Below are 6,608 nucleotides of genomic sequence, written 5' to 3' on the forward strand. Positions count from 1 at the left end.
TCGGGTACAGGGGAGTTGAGGATGTTGATGACACCATTATGGCAATGCTGTCCATATTTTCCCGTAGAAAGCCTCCTACTGTGCACTATGATTATGCTACATATATTGCCAATAAGATTCATGAGCAACTGATGAATCTAGAGAGGGAGAAGGTGTTCAGATACACTTCATACATCTATCATTTGCTCTTATTTTATCAACCTGACAGTTTCCCTATTCCTCTCACGAAACTTGATGCCCAAGGAAACCCAAGGTCTGTAGTATTTTGGACTTCAGTTTTTCATCGCACCTCCTATTCACCATACACATACTGTGAATTCATAGACCTTGTTATCCATCCAGCTATGACCTTGTTATTTGGTGTCCCTCCTCCCAGGTTGACCGATGAGATGCAAAGAATACTCCAGCTCTCAAAGGTCTACAGCATTGGTGATTGGTACTTTTACCAACACCATACAGTAATCAGAATATATGGCTGTGAGTTGAACCCTTATAGGCTGCCAAGATATGTCCCTATGAGACTCTTTGCCTTGGAGTATTTCAGGCAATTTGGGAATGCAGACCAGGTCCATTTCCACAGTAAAAACAAGAAGGTGCAACTAAAGGTCAGGAACCAGCTAGGCCCATTTCTGTACAACAAAAGGGAGGAGGGATAGAAACAAGCAGATAGGATCCTAGAGACCCTCCAATTAGAAACCCGTTTCCGCTAGGTACCTTATGACCCTAATCATTTCATTTCTCTCAGGAGGGTAAAACATAAATTGGGTGGCTATGCTCACATCAGATTGCCTCATATTGAAAAATATGCCAATTTAATAAGTTGGAAAGAGGGCACTCTAGAAGAGCCAATCACTAGAGAGAAAATGCTACAAAGAGAGGCAAAGAACATTGAGAAAGAGGCTGACTTGGAAACTTGTGGGCAGGTTTCCTCTTCCTAACAAAGGCTACTTGGAGCAGCTGCTTCATCTTTTACAGCCCAGCAGCAAGCAGCTAGAACTGTTCAGCAGGTGTCAGGCAAGGGTAAAGAGAAGCAAATGGAGCAGGAACAACCACCTCCTAAAGAAGAACAGCAAGAAGAACAACAAAAAGAAGAGCAGCCAATGCAGCAAGAACAAACAACTGAGGCCCCAATATCCACTGGGCAACAAGGTCAAGAAGTTGTGCCTCCTAGGCAGGAAATGACAGTGGAGGCCTCGATACTGCAAACTCCGCAGAATGAAGACAAAAACCGAAAGAGGGATAGAGAGCAGGAGACTCCCCTCACCACATCCACAACTCAAGGGGAGAAAAGGCAAAGGATAAATCCCCTTTCTGAAGAAGAGATGCCCATTGGACAATCATTGGGCATGGACCCACCAAGCATGGAGGCATCTGCCAGTTCCTTTCAGCAGGAACAAGAAAGAATAATCAGAGGAGAGATCAGCTCCTCAAGTCAGCAAAGGAGAGCCGAAACAGGCATCAAGCAACAATTCATTGACATAAAAAAGAGAAATCAGACACTCAGGCTCCAGATGTATAATCAATTGCTCAAAATGGACCCTACAAATCACCAGAGGCTTATGTCAGCTTATGACATAGCAGAGGGGAAAATGACCATGAGTCATTTCATGCCAACCATGCTGCAGCCACAGTCAACTACAGACTATATAAGGACCAACCTAGAGGTTCTTGCAAAAGACATCCACCCTATGGATCAAATAGAACTTCACAAGCAAACGGGTGAGATGGTGTATTCGACACTTGCAGATCAGACCTTCTTGGCACATAGGTTGGAAAACATCCTGAACAATACAACCGCCCAACTTGAGTTGGAGAAGGCATCCTCTCAGGCCAAGGACAACAGGATAAGGTCTCTGGAGGATATAGTCATAGAGCTTGGGCATGACCCAAAGGAACCTAAAGCTATAAAGGAGCTGCTAAAGATAAGAGATTCATACATTGCAGCTCTAAGAAAGATGATAAAGATCCCAACAACCCTCCACCCTCAAACAGAGGAGGTTGCCCAGCAAAGAAAGGACCAGGATGTATCAACATTGCTGATAACACTGCATAAACAACTTATCCAGACAGAGGAAAAACTGGGAGAAACAGAGGCTGCATTGCAGGCAGCCCTACAACAGAAAGAAGGAGGCCAAACACTTCAGCCCCATCCACAAGTAGTCAACCTTGAGGAACCCCCTCAAACTGTCACCCCTCCTACAGTACAGACAGTGGAGACAGCTCCATCCACATCAGCACCAGCACCAACATCAGAGCAGGCTCCAAGCCTTGACATGCAGAAGCTGAAGAGTGAGATTCAAGCTCTGGAAGCCCAGATGACAAAGCTAAATGAAGCCAAGGAGAATTTAGCTAAGCTGAATGAAAAATATGACAAATCTAAGCAGAGTGTATCTGAAAAGGGAAGAGAAGTGAAGGCCCTCAAGGAAAAGATAAAGGAGCTAGAGAAAGAGCTCACCTTTGACAAAGTGGTAGCTGAGGTCAACACAGTTTTATGGGCCAACATTGGCCAATCAATAACAGATCAATGGCAGTTTATAGAGACTATTCATGAGCAAATGGAGCTCATAGGCAAAGCACACAAGGAAGTCCAAAGAGCAAGGGCATCTCTAGGCAATATCCCTGAGATAACCAATAGAATGATCAACGTTCTCAACAACCGCATAGGTCGTCAGCTGGCAGCAATGGGAATCCCCAATAGAACTAAAACCATCCTGCTGATAAATAGGGTCCTCACATTGAGAAGCCTGGTACAAACATTGGATAGAAGAAGCCAGGACATGCAGACAGAAGTAAACAAATTCATGGATAAGTTTGCAGCATTACAAAGCATAGGCCTTCCTGGCTTACTGAACAGCGCAGGGAGGCTACTATCACATGAGAACTATGAAAAAAGGGTCAATGCATTTTCCACCATTCAGATCACTGTAAGACCAAGTACCTCAGAGGAAACAGGTCCAGCATCTGGGCAAAGTCTCTATGACAGAGTAGAGAACTTATTTTTTATTATGAATGAGATCAAACATTTGTTTGAAGTGCCTCCAAACTTCTACAAATATACAGAGGCAGATGAAATCTTAGATGCAATTTTGAGACATCAATTTCCCACACAGGAATGGTGGACCAGAATGATACAGTTGTTACTATAAACAAAAGGCTTTCATCAAGCTTTTTCATCAAAAAATATAAGTCCTCATGTTCAGAAATTTTGATGCATTCAGTATGTCTGGAGAAGAATGGACTGAGCCAACTCAGCAAACCAATTCGGCCACTAAAGCAACACTGACAGCTACAGATGACGGGGCCGAAAAAGCTACAACATGACAGAGCCATAAAGACACATCATTCAGCATTAATGCAGAACGCTCAACCGACTCAGTGGCCTCCAAAGGTCAAAAGGACTTCTGACAAAATTAAAGTGTATTCATTTTGTATTTAGAGCAGCAATAACTTCCTTGTCTGCTATCTTGTAAAGTTGTTGAGCGTATTTATTTATCAACTAACTCAGCGGTTCAGATATTTTGTATAACCGATTGTATATATTCCCCCTCGCATAAGCTTGCAGGGGTTGTTGATTTTCTTTTGAAGACATCCTACGTTGTAAATATTCAGAGTTTAATACAAAGAGCTGATGGAATTTCAAAAGTTTCTGGATGTCTGATGCATTATGGTGTGTTGAATGCCACAGGATTCCTGTGTATTCTATGGAACAATAAGTTTCTTCAACTTCTTCGTTATTTTGTTACTTCCTTCATAATCCATTTCATGTGCTATGATTTCACTGTTTAATGGCAAAGAAAAAGAATAGTTTCAGGATTTATTCATGTAATACCCTGAACTCAATCTAAGTTTTTATGAATGTTTTCCTCAGTTATAGTTGTGATAGTGTAATTCTTAATTGCTGCACCTTTGGACTATAATTTTCACAGTGATCATTGTTTCAAGAATTCAAGCTTGCTCCTGTGCAATATATCTCATTCTCACACCATCAGTTTAGTGATAAAATCTTAGTTGCTTTATGCTGGCTAATCATATTCCATCACCACAACACTAAATTTGTTTCATAGAATTTTTAAATGGCCCTGCAGTTTAAACAATCTCACCCAACATTCCAAACAACTATAGCCATAGACTCCATTGCCTAATGGTTTAAAACTGTCTGAAGATCTCATCTTAGGTACTGAAAGACATCATTCAACCAAAATTTTAAACCAAACCCTCACTTCATATCTAGCCTAAGATTCTTAAGAACAAAGTTAAACAGTCAAAGAGAGAGCCCTCTTTGATTACAGGTTGGCTAGAACCTGTGATCCAAAGCCTGGTTAGTGGTTACCCCGGCCGTATTCCCTCAGGAGTCAAAGGGAACAACCTGGGTGTTAACATAAATGGTGACTCCACTGGGAACCTTGATGAACTTTTCAACCTCCTATCTGATTCTTAATGCCGTAGATAAAGCCTGAGTGACAACCCGACAGCCTTAGAAGCTACCTCTGCTTTGCATTTGCAGGAGTATATAAAAGCTACCTCAGTCAATCTTTATTCAGTATTAATTTCCATATAGTTGTGCTATAACTTATCAGTCCTTTTCAAAAGATCACTACCTCCTTAGAAATTCTCACAAATAAAGTTATAGAAGCTGGCTCCTAAGAAGAAAACTCGTTTTACAAGATCAAACCCAGATCCTGATCCAGCACCTGAGTTTCAAAATCCAAACTCGATTTCAAAAATCCTCAAGAGACACAAATCAGAAGGGACTTTATCAGATTCAAGTTCTGAAGTAGGTCTTCAAACTGACATTCCAACCCCTGCTAAGGCTTCTCTACATCCTTTTACAACCGGTCCACAAACTCCTAGCTATTCATCCACTTCACAAGGTATCCTTTCAAACACTCCATCAACTACACACACCCCTTTCATCCCATTTCCTCCACTTGTCCCATTCATCCCTATTATCCCTGTTGTTCCACCAAACATGGCTAATAGATATGCCCCACTACAGTTACCAGCTAATCTAGGGCCTATGCCTCAAGATTATCAAACCAAGATATCATATTTTGATGGTACTGGCTCTTATTCAGCCCTTCAACATACTAAAAAATTGCAGGACTACTTTGAAAATTACGAGATAGATGATGATGGGGTAAGGATGAAATTTTTTGTGAAAAGCCTAACAGGAGATGTAAGAACATGGTTTAGATCACTAGCAGCAAACTCTATAGCTGACCCTAAAGCCCTGTATCAAAGCTTTATCAACCGATGGGAGAAGAAAAAGGACCCACTTCATATATTATCTTAATACAATACTATCAAAAGAGGTCCCCAAGAAACTGTCTTGGATTATTGTGCTCGTTTTAACAATGTCTACAATGCTATTCCCAAAAATCTCAGACCCCCACCTGATTTATCTCTATAAACCTTTCTTGATGGGTTTGATTCGGATATGGCATACCAATTAAGGGAAAGAGCTCCTCGAACTTTAGCCGAAATGCAAGATATAGTAGTGAGTGTGGAAGCCAACCTGATAGCCAAGAGGAATAGGACTAGAACTGAGAGAAAAACTACCTTCAAAGAAGAGCCTTCAGGATGGGATCATAAATTAGATGCAATAATCACTGGGATGCATAGATTAGGTGACAGAGTAGAATCAGTTGAAAGGAAGTCATCATGGGAAGCACCCCAGAATAATCCTATTAGGAATCCCAATTTCAGAAGAAACCAAAATCCTAATGTTGGTAAAGCAAATTCTGAACCAGAGATTAGACCTCCGTTCCAAGAAAATTATACAGAAGCATCCACTTCTAATGAACAGATAGATGACACCCACATTAACCTAATGGGCCTGAATGATGATCAACAATTTTTTCTGAGTCAAGAAGATCATAAGGACGATGACATTAAGCAGTTTCAAACCAAGTCAGGTGAGTCATTTGACTTTAAACCAGGCTATGACACAGTTGTTTATGAAGTTCATAAGCAATATAAGCTAAGGAGCAGAACTATAAATGTGACAGAGCCTGAGAAAACAAAGGACACTCCACTGCCTAAGAAAACCATTGTCACAGAGCCAATTGACAAAACTGATTCAATTACAAATGAAATAACAGTTAAAGAAATAACTGAAGCATCTTCCCCAAATCAACAATCAATGGCTACATCACCCTTGTAGCCTAATCCAAGCATTACTTCCCAAAAGATGAGTAAAAAGGACAAGCCTCAAGATCAGAGTGAAAACCAAGAAGAAAATTCAAACAAAAAAGAAAGGGTTGTCAACCACAATACCAAGCTCCAATCTGAAAAACCCTTTGACTTAGAAGCTGAAATTGGCAAATTGAAGATAGCCATTCCTCTTTCAGAGCTAGCCAAGCATGACATTTACAAACAACAAATCAAAAAGTCCCTTCAACTTACCCATAATAAAGATCATGTCAATGTGTTGGATGATACCCCAGAACTACTTTTCGGTCCAGAGGTTGATGGAAAGACAGCAGTTACAGGGATCTTACCTTTTTATGTCAGCTTGCATGTTCATGATAAGATATTACACAATGCAATGTTTGATTCAGGCGCCTCTCATAACCTTATGCCTAAATCAGTAATGGAGAGACTCAACC

The sequence above is a fragment of the Pinus tabuliformis genome, chromosome 3_1 (genome assembly GCF_031772625.1).
Source record: "Pinus tabuliformis cultivar Carrire ecotype Pingquan chromosome 3_1, CPIR1, whole genome shotgun sequence".
Lineage (NCBI taxonomy): Eukaryota > Viridiplantae > Streptophyta > Pinopsida > Pinales > Pinaceae > Pinus > Pinus tabuliformis.